Genomic DNA, 21,787 nt, shown 5'->3' on the forward strand with positions numbered 1-21,787 from the left:
AATTTTTAAATGACCTGGATAAACCCGGTGTGGTGGTGCACGCCCATAATCCCTGTGCTTGAGAGACTGAGAGAGGAGGATCACAGGTTCACAGCCAGCCTCGGAAATATAGTAAGACAACCACCTAGTGAGGCCCTGTTTCAAAGCAAAAAAACTAAAGGGGTTAGGGTATAGCTCAGAGGCAGAATGCCCCTGGGTTCACACACGCAAGGCCTGGAGACGTCGCCAAGTGGTAGAACACTTGCCAAGCACACAGAGGCCCTGGGTTCAGTACACAGTGCTGTAAGAATAGCAATGATACCCAAAACAAAAAGACATTTGAGGTCCAGGAGGTGTGACCCCGGGCTGTGCACTTGCTTAGGAGGCCCCAGGTTATAACCAGGTATAAAATGAGAATTGATTAAATACGGTATTGATGAGTGATAAAACTGCATGGTTTGTTGCTTTTTCTTTTTCCTTTACTTTTCCTTTTTGGTGGTCCTGGGGTTCCCGGAAACCCTTCTACTTCTGGGTTACACTCCCAGACCTATTTTTTATATCTATTTTTTTATTTGGAAACAGGGTCTCTTAAGCCAGTTTCTTAAGCCAGAGCGGCTGGCTTCGAACCTGCGCGATCCTCCTGTCTGCCTCCCAAGCGTGGGGATTACAAGCGTGCGCCACCACGCCCGGCTACTTTTCCTTTTTCCCCCAGTGCCTAGGATTGAATCCAGGGCCTTGAGCATGCTAGGCAAGTGCCGACCACTGAACAGCACCCCCAGCCTGTTGTTTTCTTCAAATGTTCCCACATGGCATAGTTTCATATCAACATGTTAAAGGGAATATATTTTGTATTATAATTAAGTATAGAATATGTATGTAACAAATGGTATAAAACATGTATCATTTACATAATATATACAAGTGATTTAATTAATATGTTACAAATATACATATTGAGGTGGGTGCGGTGGTACATGCCCGTGATTCCAGTTCTTCAGAGGCTGAGACTGGAGGATCGCAGGTTCTAAGCCAGCCTCAGCAACTTAGCAAGACTCTTTTACAACCTAGGTGAACCCTGTTTCAAATAAAAAAATTTAAAAGGGGCTTAGGGTTTAGCGTGGAGGTAAAATGCCCTTGAGTTCAGTACTGCACACACACACACACACACACACACACACACACACACACAAAATGTGTAAACTTTTACAAATTATATATATATTCTATAATTAATGTGTAAGCTTTTCTAGATGGCCTAATTTTATTATGGGATCTTTGATATATAACTAATATTTTTACTTGAACTATCTTGATATTACTCTCCCAATCTTGTCCATACTCACCCACTTTTGCTTAGCTTGGTGCACAAATTCCTCTATATTCTTCAGCTTTTCAGGATTTTGGTCATGGTCTAGGGTGATTTATTTCATAATGGAAAGAACCTCTATTGGGGATGTGCCTTTCTAACAACCTTTATATATTCATTGATTTCTTTTTTTTTTTATGGTACTAGGGATAGAACCTAGGGGCTTTCTACCTGTGGGCTACATTCCCAAACCTATTTTATATTTTATTTGAAAACAAGGTCTCACTAGGTTGCTGAGAGCCTCACTAAGTATCTGAGGCTGGCTTCGAACCTGTGCAATCCTTCTGTCTCAGTCTCCCAAGCGCTGGGATTACAAGTGTGCTCCACCCTACACCCAGCTTTATTCATCTATTTCATCTATATATTCATCTATTTCTATTTCTCTCTCTCTCTCTCTGCCCCTCCCTTCCTTGATTCCTTCTACTTTCCTCCACCATCTTCTTCTTTATCTATTTCAAAATTTCTGACAGATGTTGGACATGAGCCACCAGTATCCTTGGGTTAGAATAAAGAGTCCCATCCTAAAGACCAAGGATGGTGGTTCAGGACCGTGGACAGCGACACATGTCTCTGACTGCTCAGACAAATTCCCATCCTAATCCTTCAGGTCCCTCCAGTCAAGGCCGGCGCTGGGCACCCTGTAGGTCATTTCCAAGTTTTTGTCCAAGTCAGGCTTAGTCAATCCCCCTCCCAGCAAGATAATCACATAGTAGGCACTCTGAGGTACACCCCAACTCTATTTTTGTAGTACTGGGTATTGAAACCAGGAGCATTCAGTCTCTGAGCTATCTCTGAGGTACACCCCCATCCCTATTTTAAGTTTTGTTTGAAACCAGGTCTTGCTAGGTTCTTAGTAGGTCTACTACTTGCTGCGGCTATCCTCAAACCTGCAATCCTGTCTTAGCCTCTCAAGTGCTGGGATTATAAGCATGTGTCAACATGCCCAGCTGTCCGTTTATTTTATTTATTTATTTATTTTATTTATTTATTTATGGTACTGGGGGTGGAATCCAGGGGCATTCTATCTCTGGGTTATTCCCCAAGCCCTGTTTTTATTTTATTTTATTTTATTTGGAAACAGGTTCTTGCTAAGTTTCTGAGAGCCTAAATAATGTTGCTGAGGCTGACTTTGAACCTGTGATCCTCCTGTCTTAGCCTACCAAGTATTGGAATTACAGGAATGAGCCACCACACTCAGCTGTCCTTTTATTTTTTATTTATTTATTTACTTTTTTGGTTTGGTTTTTTGTTGTTTGTTTGTTTGCAGTATTGAGAATGGAACCCAGGAGCATTCTATCTTTGAGCTAAAACCCCAGCTCTATTTTTTATTCTTTATTTTCAAACAGGGTCTCACTAAGTTGTGGAGGCTCTCACTAAGTACTTGAGGCTGGCTGCAAATGTGTACTCCTCCTGTCTCAGCATGTTAAGTACCAGATGACAAGCATGCACCATCACTCCTAGTGTATGTATGTATGTGTGTATGTATGTATGTATATATGTATGCATTTTTGTGGTATTGGGGGATAGAACCCAGGGGCCTTCTATCTCTGGAATATACCCCAGCCCTATTTTAATTTTTATTTGGAAACAGGGTTTCATTCATTGCTAAGGCTGGCTGTGAACCTGCGATCCTCCTGACTCAGCCTCCCAAGTACTGGGATTATAAGCATGCAACACCATGCCCAGCTTATTTATTTTTGAAATAGGGCCTCACCAAGTTGCTGAAGCTGGCTTCAAACCTGTGGTCCTTTTGTCTCTGCCTGTCAAGCACTGGGAGACAGACATGTGCCACCACCCGAGGCTCTCACCATCACCGTTATCACCATCATCATCTGCTTTAGGCTTATTAATCTCTGAAATGATCTATGTCTATCTTTGTCTTCAGGTTTCCATAGAACTGGTGTGAGTTTTTCCAGAAACAATTTTTGCTGATTTTAGGTCATCCTTCCTCTGACTGTGTGTGTGTGTGTGTGTGTGTGTGTGTGTGTGTGTATACGCGTGCGCGCACACACGCACGTGCATGTATTCCTATACACTAAGGTAGACCAAAGAGGCAGTATCTTTGGACCAGCATCAACAACATAGGCGGCTCAGCAAAGTGCAGCGGAGCCCTGGGGGATGGGGAAGAGAGTCTGAGCCAGTCCTGCCCATGGCCACCCCAATCCCCACCACCAGGGCTAGTGAATAGAGAAGAAACTGAATGCAAACCAGCAGCGTTACTGAGGTCTACCTCAGACAAGAAACGTGCTTGGCATGTGTTTCCTCCAATCCCCAAGGTAGGCTCTCTCAGCTCCACTTAGCATAAGGAAAGAGAAACTTCACAGCGTGCAGGTGAGCCACCCAAAGCCAAAGCTACTGCGATGAAGACTTTTGATTCCAAGGGAATGTTCAGTGTGTCGCCATCCCCAAATCCTGAGAACTAGGTTGGCTGGAGAAAGACACAGCCCCTAAAGGGAAGTCTCCCTTGCCCTTTCTCGCCTCCTGGTCCCTTCTAAGTCTGACACAGATGCCAGAATATCACTAAGCCTATATTTTTTTCTTCCTTAAAAATGATATCCTAGCGCCGGGTGTGGTGGCTCATGCTTGTAATCCCAAAGCTTGAGAGGCTGAGACAAGAGGATCTCAGGTTTGCAGCCAGCCTCAGCTACTTAATGAGACCCTGTTTCAAAATAAAAGAATAAGCCGGGCATAGTGGTGCACGCTTGTAATCCCAACATTCGGGAGGCTGAGACACAAGGATTGCAGTTCGCAGCCAACCCCAGCTACTTAGTGAGGTCCTCAGCAACTTAGTGAGACCCTGTTTCAAAATAAAGAATAAAAAACAGGGCAGGGGTTGTAGCTCAGAGGTTGAATGCCCCTGGATTCCATCCCCAGACCCACTAAATAAATAAATAATAATAAATAAATAAATAAATAAATAAATAAATAAATAAAATCAGGCTGGGAGTGTAGTTCAGAGGTAGAATGCTCCTGGGTTCTATCCCCAATACCATACAAACACACACACACACACACACACACACACACACACAAACATCTGATATCCTAGCTGGGTGTGGTAGCACACACCTATAATTCCAGTACTTGGAAGGCTAAGACAGGAGGATTGCAGGTTTGAGACCAGCCTCAATTATTGAGATCCTGTCTCAAAATAAAAAGGACTGGGGGAGGCCGGGCATGGTGGCACATGCTTGTAATCCCCGTGCTTGGGAGGTAGAGACAGAAGGATCGCGCAGGTTCAAAGCCAACTACACTGGCTTAAGAGACCCTGTTTCCAAATAAAAAAGTATAAAAATGGGTGACTGGGAGTGTAGCCCGGAGGTAGAAGGGTTTCTAGGAACCCCAGTACCACCAAAAAAGAAAAAAAAGGACTGGGGGCATGTATTTCAGTGGTAGAGTCCCTGTGTCAGATCCCCAGTACCACACACGAAAAAAGGAAGGAAGAAAGGAAGGAAGGAAGGAAGGAAGGAAGGAAGGAAGGAAGGAAGGAAGGAGAGAGGAGGGAGGGAGGGATCTTGTGCAAAGGCCTCAAGGGTTCCTGTAGCTGGCCCACTGAACCTGCAGAGCAGAAGAGCACGCATTCTTCCTATCCGCACCAAGACGCCCTTGGTTTCCAGCACGGAATCCATTCGCTCTCTTGAGCAGTGGAGCCAAGAGCCTGTCTCTCGAATCTCCTTTCTCTAGGGCACCTCATTGAACACCAATCAGGCAACCAGGCACCATAGCAAGCTCTGAAATTGGTCAAACACGAATAAGACAAGAGCTGTTCTCTCCAGAAGTTTGGCACAAATAGAATGATTAGCCACCAGCTAGAGCAGAGGCGGAGGGGCCGACGGGGCGGAGGGCGGCCCGGGCTGAGGTGGATGAGAAGGGCAGCCAGGGGCGCGGCCCAGAGGGGCAAAGCCGGGGTGTCCTTGGGGTGTTGGAGGGTGTGGACCTGGGTGGTGAGAAATAAGGTGGAAACATGAGTTAGATGAAATCGTGGGGGGCTTGGGTGCCAGGAAAATAAGTTTAGATTTTATCCAGAAAAGGAAAAGGCAGCCAGAAGCCACTGAAGGATGGATGAGAAAGAGTGGTACAATCAAACGTGTACCTCAAGGATTCCTGCCTCCCACCCGAGGGAGGGATGGGCCAGGGAGCCCAGGGAGCCAGCGAGGCTACGGAGCAGCCCAGGTGCGGAAAGGAAGGGACTGACCACGCGGCTAGGGGCAACGCTGGGAGCAGAGGCTGTCAGGACCTGCAAGTTCCCTACACACAGACATCTCCCTCAGAGTGTCCACAAGTCTCCCCTGAGGGGAGAGCCCCCAAGTGGGGCCTTTTGATTGGGGGGTGGGGTGGGAAAGAGCCACAGCGTGGGCAGCAGGGACCAGGTAGGGGACGAGCTGTCACTGCAGGTGTGCCTAATCAGAAACATATACCACCGCCACCACCACACCATGTCCATGAGGCAGTGACTAGGGCAGGGGCTCAGAGCCAGGCCGACCCCGGTTCAAATCTTGGCTCTGCCTGCTAGCTTACGCAAGTCTTCCAACTTCTCTCAGCTCTGATTTTTCTCATCTATAAATTGTTGATGATAAGATCTACCTCCTAGATTCTTGTGAGGATTAAAAAGAAAAAATAAGCCAGGTGTGGTGGCGCACACCTATGATCCCAGTGTGTGGGAGGCTGAGACAGGAGGATCAGAGGTTTGAGGCTGACTCTCAACAACCTACTGAGATCCTGTTTCAAAACATAAGTAAGTAGAGCCGGGCGTGGTGGCGCACACTTGTAACCCCAGTGCTTGGGAGGCTGGGACAGAAGGATCACATAGGTTCGAAGCCAGCCTCAGCTACTTAGTGAGGCTCTCAGCAACTTAGTGAGACCCTGTTTCCAAATAAAATATAAACTAGGTCTGAGGTATATAGCCTGGAGGTAGAAAGCCTCTGGGTTCCACCCCCAGTACCCCCCCCAAAAAAAGGAGATAGAGGAGAAGGAGGGGAGAGATAGAGAAAGGAAGAGTGATGGCACATGCCTGTGATCCCAATACTTGAAAACCTGAGACAGGAGGATCACAAGCTCAAGACCAGTCTCAACAACTTAGTGAAATCTTTTTTCAATTAAAAAGGGCTAGGGGTGTAGCTCAGAAGTAGAATGCCCTGGTTTCAATCCCTAGTATGAGAGAGAAAGAAGGGAAGGGAAAGGGATGAAGGGAGGGAGAAGGAAGGATAGGAAGAAAGGCAAGAGGGAGGGAGAAGTGCTCCGCATAGGGAGGACTTGTTCACCTCTGCTCCTGGAACCAGCAGTCACACCAACAAGCCCAGGCTTGATGCTGGACACTGGGTCTTTCCACCCCAATGACAGGGAAGCAAAATGGAGCCAGGAGCGTGAACACACAGGCCAGGCTTCCACTGGGGCTTCCATTTAGGAAGGGAGACAGCTCCAGCTGACAGAAGGCAGGCTGGCTCCCTTAACAAAGAAGGAAGTGCATTTTAACGGTTACTTGCCGGTGGGAATATTAACTGGCTTTAGTGCACCTGACGCATGCATTCTGCCGCATTGGGCAGGTCACTGCAGCTGTTCAAGAGTGTGCAGGGCCCCTGCCCTCAGCCGTGCGCAGCTCACACTGGTGAGGGTGGCTCACACCCGCCTCCTGGGGCTGCTGTCAGGTCGTGAGCCAGGGCCCAATGCATTTGCCCTTTGTCCCCATGGTGGCTTCTGTCTCAGGCTGGTCGGCTGGACGATGAGGGACTCTTGGCCCAGTTGCCTCCATGGCTCCAGTCAACAGCCAGAAAATGCACAAGAAACAGCCCACTAAACCACGGCTGACTCAGGCCTGAGCCTTAGCCAGCCATGGCCAGCAGAATTACCCCACCCAGACTGCCAACTACAAGTCATCAGCACACATGGTTGTCTAAAGCCACTTTTTGGGGTGGTTTGTTATGCGGTAAAATCTACCTGGTAGGTTTAGACTTCTGCCCAGAATGAATCAAGAGGAATCAGACTTATCTTCCCTTCCAAAAGAACCGAAATAACCAGGCAAGAATCTGGCCATTGGGTGGGGCACAAAGGACAGCAATCCCAGAGTGAAAGGAAAACAAGTGTGTTCTATGATCACACCAGCTACTGCCTAAAAATGTTTCCACAATGCTGGGCGTGGTGGCCCACACTTGTAATCCTAACATTTGGGAGGCTGAGACAGGAGGATCACGGTTCGTGGACAGCCTCAGCTACTTAGTGAGGTCCTCCCAACTTAGTGAGACCTTGTTTCAAAATAGAGAATAAAAAATAGGGCTAGGGGAAGCCGTGTGTGGTGGCGCACACTTGTAATACACCCCGCGCTTGGGAGGCTGAGACAGGAGGATCACGCAGGTTTGAAGCCAGCTTCAGCTGGTTTAAGAGACCCTGTTTCCAAATAAATTATAAAATAGGTCTGGAAGTGTAGCCCAGAGGTAGAAGGCCCCTGAGTTCCATCCCTAGTACCACCAAAAAAAAAAAAAAAAAATAGGGCTAGGGGTGTAGCTCGGAGGTAGAATGACTCCAGGCTCAATCCCCAGTACCACAAAAATTAATTAAAAATAAATAAATAAAATGGGCTGTGAGTGTAGCCCAGAGGTAGAATACGCCTGAGTGGCCAGGCATGGTGGCGCACACTTGTAATCCCAGTACTTGGGAGGCTGAGACAGGAGGATCTGGATTTGCAGCCAGCCTTAGCTACTTAGGCCCTCCACAACTTACTGAGACCCTGTTTCAAAATAAAGAATAAGCCAGGTATGGTGGCGCATGCTTGTAATCCCCTGCTTGGGAGGCTGAGACAGGAGAATTGTGCATGTTCAAAGCCAGCCTCAGCTACTTAGTGAGGCTCTCAGCAACTTAGTGAGACCCTATTTCCAAGTAAAATATAAAATAGGTCTGGGAGTATAGCCTAGAGGTAGAAAGCCTCTGGGTTCCACCCCCAGTACCACAAAAATAAAACAAAATAAAATAAAATAAAGAATAAATGCCGGGCGTGGTGGCACACGCTTGTAATCCCTACGCTTGGGAGGCTGAGACAGGAGGATCGCACAGGTTCGAAGCCAGCCCCAGCTACTTAGTGAGGCTCTCAGCAACTTAGTGAGACCCTGTTTCCAAATAAAATAGAAAATAGGTCTGGGAGTATAGCCCGGAGGTAGAAAGCCTCTGGGTTCCACCCCAGTACCACCAAAAAGAAAAAAAAAAGAATAAAAAATCAAAGCTGGGTGTGGTGCACATGCTTATAATCCCAGCATTTAGGAGTCTGAGACAGGAGGATCGCGGTTCATGGCTAGGCTCGGCTACTTTAGTGAGGCCCTTTGAAATTCAGTGAGATCCTATTTCAAAATAAAGAATTAAAATCGTAGCTTGGAAGTAAAAATGCCCCTGGGTTCCATCCCCAGTACAGCAAAAAAAAAAAAAAAAAAAAAAAAAAAAAAATTGAGCTGGGGGTGTAGCTCAGAGGTAGAATATCCCTAGGCTCAATCCCCAGTACTGTTAAAAAAAAAAGAATGTCCTTAGGCACAATCCCGAGTAACACACACACACACACACACACACACACACACACACACTCTCTGAGGAGTCCTGAATGCAGAGTCAGAGTCAGGACTACTGGCTCCAGCCTGTCTCTGCCACTACCTTGCAGGTGACCTCGTGCGACTTTCACCTCCCTGATTCACTCAACTGCATTGTGGTGGTGGTGGTTGGGGGTCAGCAGGTGGTGTCAGGGTTTCTGAAGGCAACCTCTCACTTCCCGGGCTAAAACTCTGTAACAGCAAATGTCAGAGTTGGGAGAGCAGAGTTCATTTATAAGTTTAAATGCACATGTACACACACACACACACACACACACACACACACACACACACACATACACACAGAGCAGAGTTCATTTATAAGTTTAAATGCACATGTACACACACACACACATACACACACAGAGCAGAGTTCATTTATAAGTTTAAATGCACATGTACGTACACACACACACACACACACACACACACACACACACACACACACCCTGCTTGAGGAGCCTCTTTCTCAGCCTCTCGAGATCCTGCATTAGCCACTTGTGCCAGAAGATGGCACTGCTTCTCCGTGAGCGTTCAACTACATTCACTTAAATTTTACCGGCTTGAACTCCTACTGTGCCAAGCACAGAGGGAGTACAAAGTGGATTGCAGTAGGGACCTTGTTTCCCAGGGCCTTACAGTGTAGTTACAAATGATCATATAAAATTAGAATGGAATTTGGACTTTGCTGGGAAGAAACTAAATATTACTGGAAAGGACCAGCACTGTGCTATTTTATAACTCTTGAAGTCAGTGGCTCTTTTCCACAATGAACGCATATAACAAAACATCGTGTTGAGTCGGGCAGTTGCCTGTACTCCCAGTACTCGGGAGCATGAAATAGGAGGATAACAGGTTCCAGGGCAGCCTCAGCAACTTAGTGACATTCTCAGACATAGTGAGATCTTGTTTCAAAATAAAAAAGGACTGGGTTGTAGCTCAGGGGTAGAATGCCTCTGGATTCAATCTCCAAATTTATGCACACACACACACACACACACACACACACACACACACACACACACGGGAGGGAGTGTGTGCTTTTCTGCTTTTCTCTTACAGATAAGGAAACTGAGTCTACCATAAAAGATCTGGTCAAGATTTTACATAGCACAACAGCAGCACACATTGAGTAGCTTGCACATTCAAAGGACATTGTAATCCGCCTTCTGAGAAGAGCTTGCATTTCTTTTTTTTTTCTTTTTTTGGTGGTACAGGGGTTCCTGGAAGCCCTTCTACCTCCGGCTACATTCCCACAGGCTACACTCCCAGACCTGTTTTATACTTTTTTTTTATGTGGAAACAGGGTCTCTGCTGGCTTCGAACCTGCGCGATCCTCCTGTCTCCGCCTCCCAAGCACGGAGATTACAAGCATGCGCCACCACGCCCGGCTCTTTTTTTTTTTTTTCTTTTTTTAAATATACTGATGGAGCCCAGAAGCATTCTACCTCTGATCTATACCCCTCATTTTATTTTTTGCTTTTGAAACAGGGTCTCACCAGCTTGCAGAGAGTCTCAATACCTTGCTGAGGCTGACTTGGAACCTGCAATTCTCCGATCTCAGCCTCCCAAGTACTGGGATTATAGGTGTGTACCAGATGTGCACCACTATATCTAGCTTTTTTTTTTTTTTTTTTGGTGGTCCTGGAGTTTGAACCCAGGGCATTTGCATGCCAAGCAATGCTAAGCGAACACTCCACCTCTGAGCTGCATCCCCAGTCCTTCCTTTACTCCTTTAATCTTCAAAACTGCCAAAGGGCAGAGGGAAAGGGTCACAGCCTCAGAGTCCTGTGCTCTCCTCTACACCAGTTTATTTTTAACTCTGGTATTCTTGAGTGTGTAAGAATTCCTAAAATAATTTTTTTGTGTCTTTTCATTTTGTAGCCTTTCTCAAATGGACTCTGAATGGCCACCTCAGAACAGAGCCGCCTCCCAATTTCAGTGTCCCCGTTTGCAGTTACCAGTAGCTTCGGCAACTTAATTATTTAGAGTTAAGGAGGGGAAAAAAAGAGATAGACCTGATACCTCAATGATGACCCGCAGTGTGTGAGCTCAGTGACCCCACAGTGCATCACTAAAGGGAGATTTGGAGGGGTTCAAATCGCAGGCAGTGGGAGAGGAGTTAGCCTCCTGGTACACCCAGTACCGCGTCCCCAGGACAACCTAAGCCCTGGCTGCTGGCAGACATTCATTCCTGATAGGATATGTGACTGACATACAGAAAGAGAGGAAAAATTACATTAGTGTTGTTTGTTTTAATTTTATAGGTTTTGCAACTCTCTTTGTACTTAATTTGTAAATTTTCTTTTAGTTTGACAGTCACATAAGAACTGTATGCATATATTTGTAGCCTGTTTTATGATTATACACACTTAAGTAGCATTATAATATTTTTTTTTTTTGGCACCAGGGATTGGAACTAAAGACATTTTACCTCTGAGAAAATCCCCCAATCCTTTTTCTTTCTTTTTTTTTTTTTTTTTGAAACAGGGTCTCACAAACTTGCTGCAGCTGGCCTCAAACCTACTATCTACCTGCCTCGATTTCCAAAATGTCGAGATTACAGGTGTATACCACCACGCCTGGCTCTATAACAAATTTTAACTTATTAAAATCAGGAGTCCCTGGGAATTTTTTCCCCCTAAAAGGATTGCACACTAGAGCTGGGAGTGGTGGTGCATGCCTGTAATCCCAGTATTTGGGAGCTGAGAAAGGAGGATCATAGGTTTGAGGTCGGTTATAGTTAAGCAGAACCCTTAGCAACTTGGCAAGATATCATTTCAAAATAAAAAATAAGCCAGCCATGGTGGCACATGCTTTGTAATCCCAGCATTCGGGAGGCAGAGACGGGAAGATCGTGGTCCGATCGTGATTCATGGACAGCCTCAGCTACTTAGGCCCTCCACAACTTAGTGAGACCGATCCTGTTTCAAAATAAAAAATAAAAAATTAGGGCAGGGGTGCAGCTCTGGAGTCAAATCAAATGCCCCTGGGTTCCATCCCCAGACCCACAAAAAAAAAAAAAAAAAAAAATAGGGCTGGGGTAGAGCTTGGAGGTAGAATGCCCCTGAGCTCAATCCCCAGTAGTACCAAAAATCATAAAAAGGATTGTATATACAGCCAGATTGGAGACACACTGACTGTATTTTCTTCCCTCAAGGAAAGGGATAAGCCGGGCGTGGTGGCGCACGCTTGTAATCCCAGCATTCGGGAGGCTGAGACCTGGAGGATCGCGGTTCGCGGACAGCCTCAGCTACTCAGTGAGGCCCTCTGCAACTCAGTGAGACCCAGTTTCAAAATAAAAAATAAAAACTAGGGTAGGGGGTGTAGCTTGGAGGTCAAATGCCCCGGGTTCCATCCCCAGACCCGCAAAAAAAAAAAAAAAAAAAAAAAAAAAAAAAAGGGACAGTAGCCACAGACATTTTTTATTCTGAATGGGAAGAAGTCTGGCTTCCTAGAGACTAGGGAAGGGGCAGTTCCCAAGCCGGCTCGTGGAGCAAGACGAAGGTAATCCCTTTTCTCATACCCAGACCTCCCTACAGGCAGGAGACGAAGGCTGAGGAGTCCCTGCAGAAGTGCCGCCCTCACTGGGTTGAACGGGATGGCAGGACAAGGAGCTCAAGGCTGAGGACAGCGCAGGCCCACCTTCCTTTTCCTTAAGTTACTGGTGAAACATCCGGGATTCTCCACCAGGAAACTGAAGGTGGCAACAATTAGACACAAGGTTCTACCGCTGGCTTCCTTTAGAATTTTACTAAACTCTTCGGAAATCACAGAGATAACTCATGTTTTTTGCATCCATTGAAACAGTCATGTGCAAAGTGATCCCTCTCCCCATCGGTCCCCAGGGCAGCACTGATGCAGCCCTTCCCCTGCTCCGTGCTCGCGCAGCCCAGGCCAAACTGCACCCCCAGTGGGCTTTGGGCACTGTCTGGCGCACACTACACAGATGTCTGCCCCTTGCTGACTCCACTAAAATGAACACTTTTCAGACCAGTGGATGCAGCCCCTCAACTTGTCCCTTTTGAAGAGCTGCAGAACCTTCCAGAGGAGGCTTGTGGTGCGATGTACTCACCCGCTTCCACAGTGATGGCGATCAGGCTGCTTCCAAGCTTTCTTTCCTGGCCATCGAGAGCCCTGGACACGGGGCTCTCCCTCCCAGCGCTCTTCCTGTGTGACGTGCCCCAAGCGGGCTGGGTCCGTATATGCGGGTACTTTTCTAAAATCAGTAGCTATTTCCCACATTATTTTTCACTTGTTCTTTTCACAGATGCCCACTTAGCACCTGCTATGTGAGGGCACTTTGTTAGCAGTGTAGAAGTAAACAAGACAAGCCTCTGCCCTCCAGGATACAGATACAGGTATTTCTATACCTAGTATATGTTAGCTACATAAAGTTATTAGTTACGCACTAGTTCTATATTGTCTAAGTAATGTATAACTCTCTGCCATGGACAGAGTGACGGCAGCCTAAGAGGCAGACACGGCTTAAGGGATAAGGAAATGTGTGCGCGTGCCTAATCCTCTTCCTCCAGGACAGGAAGGCAGGGCCTTGAGGGGCTCTGAGCTGGGGCCAGGCCGTGTCCCCTTTCCTCTCACCCCAGTTTCCCACAGGAGACCGTCTCTGGTCCTGGAACAGGGTTCCCACTCGTGCCAGCTCCATAATTACAGTGTCGACTTGTGTGCTAGATATTTCACCTGTATACCCTTATTCACGTGAGTCCTTACAACCCAATTTATTAATTATCTATTGCTATATAACAAATTATCCAAAAATGTAGTGGCTTAAAACACAAACATTAGCCGGGCGTGGTGGCGCACACCTGTAATCCCCGCGCTTGGGAGGCTGAGACAGGAGGATCCCACAGGTTCGAAGCCAGCCTCAGTTACTTAGTGAGGCTTTCAGCAACCGAGTGAAACCCTGTTTCCAAATAAAATAGAAAATAGGTCTGGGAGTGTAGCCCAGAGGTAGAAAGCCTCTGGGTTCCACCCCCAATACCACCAAAAAAAAAAAAAAAAAAACACAGACATTTATCATTTCCTAGGTTTGAGGTTGTTTTTTGTTCATTTGGTTTTTGGTACTGGGAATAGAAGTAAGAAACATTCTACCTCTGAGCTACACCCCTAGCCCTTTTTATTTTATTTATTTATTTATTTGTTTATTTATTTATTTATTGTGGTACTGGGGGTGGAACCCAGAGGCTTTCTACCACCGGGCTCTACTCCCAGACCTATTTTTTAATTTGGAAACAGGGTCTCGCTAAGTTGCTGAGAGCCTCACTAAGTAGCTGAGGCTGGCTTTGAACCTGTGGGATCCTCCTGTCTCAGCCTCCCAAGTGCTGGGATTACAAGCATGCGCCACCATACCCAGCAGGGTTTATCCATATTTTAAACATGAGTCAGCCCTCCAGTTTTTTTTCCATAAATAATCTTACACTGTATGGAACAACACTCATGCCAATCCCTATATGACAAATTGATGGGCATTTTCTTAATATTTGCATAACAGCCAGGCGTAGTGGCATTTGCCTATAATTCCAGTACTTGGAAGGCTGAGACAGGAGGATCACAGGTTCAAGAAAAGCCTCAGCAACTTAGCAAGGCTCTCAGCATCTTAGCAAAACCCTGTTTCAAAATGAACAAGATCTGCCAGGCGTGGTGGCGCACACTTGTAATCCCCGCGCTTGGGAGGCTGAGACAGGAGGATCGCACAGGTTCGAAGCCAGCCTCAGCTACTTAGTGAGGCTCTCAGCAACTTAGTGAGACCCTGTTTCCAAATAAAATATAAAATGGGTCTGGGAGTATGGCCCGGAGGTAGAAAGCCTCTGGGTTCCACCTCCAGTATCACCAAAAAAAAAAAAAAAAAGAACAGGATCAAGGGCAGCCTCAGCAAGTAGCAGGACTCTCTTTGGCCTAACAAGAACCTGTTTCAAAATAAAAATAAAATAGGTCTGGGGACATAGCTTGGAGGTAGAATGTCCCTGGGTTCAATCCCCAGTACCACATAAAAATTAATTAATGAAATAAAATAGGAACCCAGCATGGTGGAGCACACTTGTAACCCCAGTACTTGGGAGGCTGAGACAGGAAGATTGCACAGGTCTGAAGCCAGCCTCAGCTACTTAGTGAGGCTCTCAGCAACTTAGACCCTGTTTCAAAATAAAATATAAAAAATAAGATGAGGGTGTAGCCCGGAGATAGAGGCCCCTGAGTTCCATCCCAGGAAAGAAAGAAAGAAAGAAAGAAAGAAAGAAAGAAAGAAAGAAAGAAAGAAAGAAAGAAAGAAAGGGAAAGAGAGGAAGGAGGAAGGAAGGAAGAAAGGAAGGAAAGTAAAATTAGGCTGGGAGTGTAGCTCAGAGGTAGAATGCCCTTGGATTCAATCCCCAGCACCACAAAAAAATTAAAATAAAAAATAAATAAAATAGGGCTGTAAGTATAACTCAGAGGTAGACCATCCCTAGGTTCAATCCCCAGCACCACAAACAAACAAAAATAATTGCATAGTATATATGTTTTTCCATCCTCATAATCATATTCTCTTAGTTAAAAAATATATATATGTATATGTGTGTGTATATATATATATATGATAAAGTCAAAGCCAGGCATGGTGGAGCATGCTTGTAATCCCAGCATTCAGGAGCTGAGACTAGAGGATCGCGGTGGACAGCCTCAGCTACTTAGTGAAGCCCTCCGCAACTTAGTCAGACCCTGTCTCAAAATAAAGAAAAAAAAAATAGGGCAGGGGTTGTAGCTTGGAGGTCAAATGCCCCTGAATTCCATCCCCAGACCCACCAAAAATAAATAAATAAATAAAAGTCAAAACCTTCCCAAAGGATTGAAGTTTATCCAAGCTTTTCTTTTGCATGTATTGAAATGTGGATGTGCCTATATTATCTACTGCTGCATAACAAATTACTTTTACCATTACTGCCTTAAAACAGTAATACACATTTACTATTTCATAGAGTGTCCGAGGGTCAGGAATCGTGGTGGTTCAGCTGAGTGGTTCAGACTCCGGCTGTCTTAAGGGGCTGCGGTCATTTGACAGCTTGTCTGGGACTCTCATGCTGGCTGCAGGCAGTCCTTGGTTCTTCTCCATCTCAGGTTGCCATATTTAGCAAATACAGAAAGCCCAGTTAAATTTGCATTTAAACAACAAATAATTTTCATAAAAGTATATTCCAAACATCACATGGCACATACTTATACTAAAAATTACTCATTTGCCGGGCATGGTGGCACACACTTGTAATCCCCCGCGATTGGGAGGCAGAGACAGGAGGATCGCGCAGGTTCAAAGCCAGCCACGCTGGCTTAAGAGACCCTGTTTCCAAATAAAGTATAAAAAATAGGTCTGGTTTGTGGTCTGGAGGTAGAAGGGTTTCCAGGAACCCCATTACCACCAAAATAAATAAATTAATTAATTAATTAATAATAATAATAATTACTCATTTATCTGAAATGCAAATGTAACTAGATGTCTGTGCTGACAGTTCCATCCAATCTGTATTTCTCCATAGTGCTGCTTAAATATACTCATAGTGAGGTAGTTGGCTTCTAACAGAACAAGAAAGCACAGTGGAAATCAAAACATTTTTGTGCCAAGTACAGTGGCACATACCTGTAATCCTAGTACTTGGGAGGCTAGGACAGGAGGATAACAGTTTGGAGGCCAGACTCAGCAACTTAGTAAGACCTTGTTTCAAAATAAAAAATAAAATAGGGCTGGAGGTATAGCTCCGAGTTAGAATGTCCCGGTTTCTATCTCCAGTAACACACATACACACACAATATGAAATAATTTTAAAAAATAATATAAAAGAGACTAGAAAGCCGGGCGTGGTGGCGCATGCTTGTAATCCCAGCATTCAGAAGGCTGAGACCTGGAGGATCACGGTTTGCGAACAGCCTCAGCTATTTAGTGAGGCCCTCTGCAACTCAGTAAGACGCAGTTTCAAAATAAAGAATAAAAAATAGGGCAGGAAGTGTAGCTCGGAGGTCAAATGCCCCTGTGTTCCATCCCCAGACCCGCAAAAAAAAAAAAAAAAAAAAAGAGGGACTAGAAACTAGGTATGGAGGTACACACCTATAATCCCAGCACTTGGGAGGCTGAGACAGAAGTATTGCAGGTTCAAAGCCAGCTTCAGGAACTTAGTGATGCTTAAGTCAGTAACTTAGTGAGACCCTGTTTTTTTTTTTTTTTTTTTTTTTTTTTTGGTGGTACTGGGGTTCCTGGAAGCCCTTCTACCGCCGGGCTACACTCCCAGACCTATTTTATATTTTTAAATTTTTGGAAACAGGGTCTCTTAAACCAGCGAGGCTGGCTCCGAACCAGCGCGATCCTCCTGTCTCTGCCTCCCAAGTGCGGGGATTATAAGCGTGCGCCACCACGCCCGGCAAGACCCTGTTTTAAAATAAAAAATAAAGCCAGTGTGGTGGCACACAGTTGTAATCCCAGCATTCAGGAGGCTGAGATAGTAAAATCATGGTTCATGGACAGCCTTAGCTACTTAGTGAGGTCCTTTGCAACTCAGTAAGACCCTGTTTATTTATTTGTTTATTTATTTATTTATTTATTTATTTATTTATTTATTTATTGTGGGTCTGGGGATGGAACCCAGAGGGATTCAACCTTTGAGCTAAACCCTCTCCCCTATTTCTTATTATTTTGAAACAGAGTCTCACTGAGTTGCAGAGGGCCTCACTAAGTAGCTGAGGCTGTTGGCAAACCACGATCCTCCAGGTCTCAGCCTCCCGAATGCTGGGATTACAAGCGTGCGCCACCACGCCTGGCTAGTAAGACCCTGTTTTAAAATAAAGAATAAAAAATAGGTGTCGGGCGTGGTGGTGCACACTTGTAATCCCAGCGCTTGGGAGGCTGAGACAGGAGGATCGCACAGGTTCGAAGTCAGCCTCAGCTACTTAGTGAGACCCTGTTTCCAAATAAAGTATACAATAGGTCTGGCAGTTTATCCTGGAGGTAGAAAAGCCCCTGGGTTCCACCCCCATTACCACAAAAAAAAAAAAAAAGAATAAAAAATAGGGCCGTAGGGCTGGGGGGTGTAGCTCAGAGGTAGAATGCCCCTGGATTTCACCCCCAGTTCTGCAAAAAATAAAAAATAAAAATAAAATTAAAAAATAAGATAGGGCTTATTTATGGGGATATCCCTCAGAGGCAGAATGTCTCTAGATTCAATCCATGATCCCTAGCACCACAAAAAAGGGAGAGGCCAGGAGTGTATCTTGAAGGTAGAATGCCCCAAGGTTCAATCCTAGTACCATACACACAAGAAAAGGGCTGGAACACCAGATGTGGTGGCGCACACCTATAATCCCAGTACTGGAGATAGTGAGACTTGAGGCCAGCCGCAGCAATTTAACAAGACCCTGTTTCAAATAAAAAATAAAGACTAAGGGTATAGTTTAGAGATAGAATTTCCTTGTTTTTAGTCCCCAGTACTAAAGGGGGGGGGCGCTGGGGAATATAGCTCAGTGATAGAGCACCCCTGGGTTCAATCTCCAATACCTCAACAGCAGAAAACAATCTAAGTGTTTCTGTGAATGTATTTTATAGAGGTGATATATATAGAGAGAGTGAGTTTTGTGTAAAGGAGACTAGCCTGGGTAACCTGGGTGGGCCTAATCTATCCAGCTGAAAGGCCTGGGGTGTCCTTGAAGAAATCTCACCTGTGGGCTGCAGCCAGCTCCAGCCTGTGTCTCCAGTCTTCCCTTCCTTGCAGCCTGCCCTGTGGATTTTGGACTTGCCTGTCAACCCCCACAATTGATAAATAGCTGATAGGTAGGTAGATTAGATAAACAAACAAAATGGTTTCTGTTTCTTAGAACTTTGATAAACAAATCTTTGGAGAAAATCTTGCATCTCTTAAGAACTGTAAATTTTTACCAAAAAGGATCGCCAAATATTTATCAGGCTCCACCTCAAAATTACTGGGAGTTCAAAAGGTGACTCTTATGAAAAAGTCACGTGGCAGGTCAGGGCCACATTCCTCAAATGCCGTCCTGTCTTTCAGGTACTTTAGTCTTTTCATGTTAAATGATCTAAAAGACGCTGGAATTTTATAGTGACTTTAAAATATGGTCATTATCAACTGTCTCCAAAGGAAGACACAAAATCTCCTATCACTTGCTTCTAAGAAGGGAAACCCAGTGAGTGACTAAGAGGCAAGAGAAGGCAGAAGGATTCATTTTGTGCTTCTGGAATATTGAATTATATAAGCCTAGATTAGTGGTTAGCACACTATAGTCCACAGTAAAGTCTGGCCCACGGTCTAGTTTTATTGGCACACACCAATGCTCATTTGTCTGCATATTGTCTATAGCTGCTTTCTTGCTACAATGACAGATACAGAATGTCACGTGGCCTACAAGGTCAACATAGGTCTAGATGGTTTTTTTTGGTGGTACTGGGGTGGAACCCGGGGGCTTTTCTACCTCCGGGAAATACTCCTAGACCTATTTTATACAGAGTCTCACTAAGTTGCTGAGCGCCTCAGTAAATAGCTGAGGCTAGCTTCGAACCTGTACAATCCTCCTGTCTCAGCCTCCCAAGCGCTGGGATTACAAGCGTGCACCACCACACCCGGCTTGATCTAGATTTTCTAAAATATTTTGGTACTAGAGATTGAACTCAGGGGTATTCTACCTCCAAGCTAGAGCCCTTTTTTAATTTTTTTTATTTTTGTGGTACTGGGGATGGAACTTGGAGGCATTCTACCTCTGAGCTATATACCCCTAGACATATTTTATTCTTTTATTTGGAAACAAGGTCTAAGATGTCCTCACTGAGTAGCTGAGGCTGGCTGTGAACCTGTGATTCTTCTTGTCTCAGCCTCCCAAGTACTAGGATTACAACCATGCTCGGCTTCCCTGGCCCTCTTTTGTTTTGAAATAGTGTCTCTTTTAATTCTTTGTTTTGAAATAGGTTGCTGGGTGTGTGCTATTTGCTGAGGCTGCCATCAAACCTGCGATCCTCCTGTCTCGGACTCCCAAGTACTGGGATTACAGAAGTGGTGTCACCACGCCTGGCTTTGGTCCAATGGGAGGTTGAAACAAGATCGCAGGTTTGAGGACAGCCTCAGCAAGTAGTGAGACTCCCATTAGCCTAGTGAGACCCTGTTTCAAAATAAAAATAAAGTAGGACTGGGGATATAGCTCAGAAGTAGAATGCCAGCCGGGCGTGGTGGCACACGCTTGTAATCCCAGCATTCGGGAGGCTGAGACTGGAGGATGGCGGTTCATGGACAGCCTCAGCTACTTAGTGAGGCCCTCTGCAACTCAGTGAGATCCGGTTTCAAAATAAAGACTAAAAAATTGGGCAGGGGGTGTAGCTCAGAGGTCAAATGCCCCTGGGTTCCAGCCCCAGACCCACACACACACAAAAAAGTAGAATGTCTCTGGGTTCAATCCCTAGCAACACACAAACACAAAGAAAAGTGAAGCTGGGCCTAACATTGACTTGAGGCTCAGAGAGGTTAAGCAACTTGTCGTTTCACTCAGAGGGGAGGTGTTGGAGTCGGGACACAGCCCCACGTCCTGAATTCTGCCCACACCACCATGTATGGCCCTCCTAGGAAGCCCGAGCTGGCGGTGTCCAAGTAGCCTCTCCACAAACGCTGCATGTGTTTGTTTGGAAAAGTGAGGGAGAAAAGGCAGGAGGAACCTGGGGTTCTGCTGGCTCACTTCGATCTTTTATGAACTTCTGTACTTTGGCAGTAGCAGTCTGTGGCTGTGAGTATTCATGCAGGTGGGTGTGACTGTAACATCACTAACATACATACACTTTAACATATACTTATCATTCTTCAACAAGGAAGTCACTCCTTGTTACTAGGACGGCGAGAAGGCTGTGCCGTTGGTTCAAGGGAGGCCTAAGAGATGGAGCTCAGGGAGTCTGTTCTCCTTCTAAGAGCAGAAGACTCCTTATCCCTCTCATGGGAACTACAAAGGAAGGCACAGATCCTCAATTCTTGGCAGAGGACAGAAATGAGGAGGAAGACATAGTTTTCTCCCTGCCCTCACTCAAGCAGAGCCCCAGGATAGGGGACTTTGGTGGACTCAGGATTCACTACTTAACTCAGACCTGGGCCTACACGTGAAGTGTCAGTAAGACTCCAGCCATCAACTCAAGTATGCCCTTCTGAGTCGGTGCTGAGCTCTGGAAATGCTACCAGCTTGTGGGCTTTGGCAAGTCGCTCCTCCTGTTTGCTTATTCCAAAAGGTGGCTGACTACAGGGTCAAGCTCAGACAGGTGTGCCAAGACATCCTGCTGCCTCGGCATCTATGTGTTGAGACCCCCCACTCCACATAGTTAATCGGCAGAACGCCCCGAGAAAGAGGGTCGTCTCTGGCCAAAGTACCCCCCACTTTTAGATACCCTTCACTATTATTTCTTTTAACTTTCTACACGAATTGCTCCAGTGATGTAAAATTAGGACTATAAATAGAAACTGAGTCCGTGGAAATAAAATCTCTAATAATTTGCCTAAACGTCCTTGGCTTTGTTCAATAGTAAGAAAAAAACTGGCCAGAATTCAGATGCTGTGATAAGCATTCCAGCTGCAGCAATTACAAAGGGTCTCTGACCCTCACTATCACTAACTTAGGTTAAGCTATTAACTCTGGTAAGGTAGTTCAGTTTAAGGAAACTTTGTTTACCCTTGAGATCCTGCCTAGAGACAGAGAAGATAAAAACCTTGTGTGTGACCTTAAAGCAATTTAGTTGATAAACAACTTAGTTGCCCAAATACAATAGACTCAAGGAAAAAGATTGGTGACTTTTACGCCCAGTGTAAATATTCCTGAAGACAGAGAGGCTGACCGCATGGTTAATGAATATGACAAAATAAAGGACAGA

The sequence above is a fragment of the Muscardinus avellanarius genome (assembly GCF_963383645.1).
Source record: "Muscardinus avellanarius genome assembly, chromosome: 16".
Classification (NCBI taxonomy): domain Eukaryota; kingdom Metazoa; phylum Chordata; class Mammalia; order Rodentia; family Gliridae; genus Muscardinus; species Muscardinus avellanarius.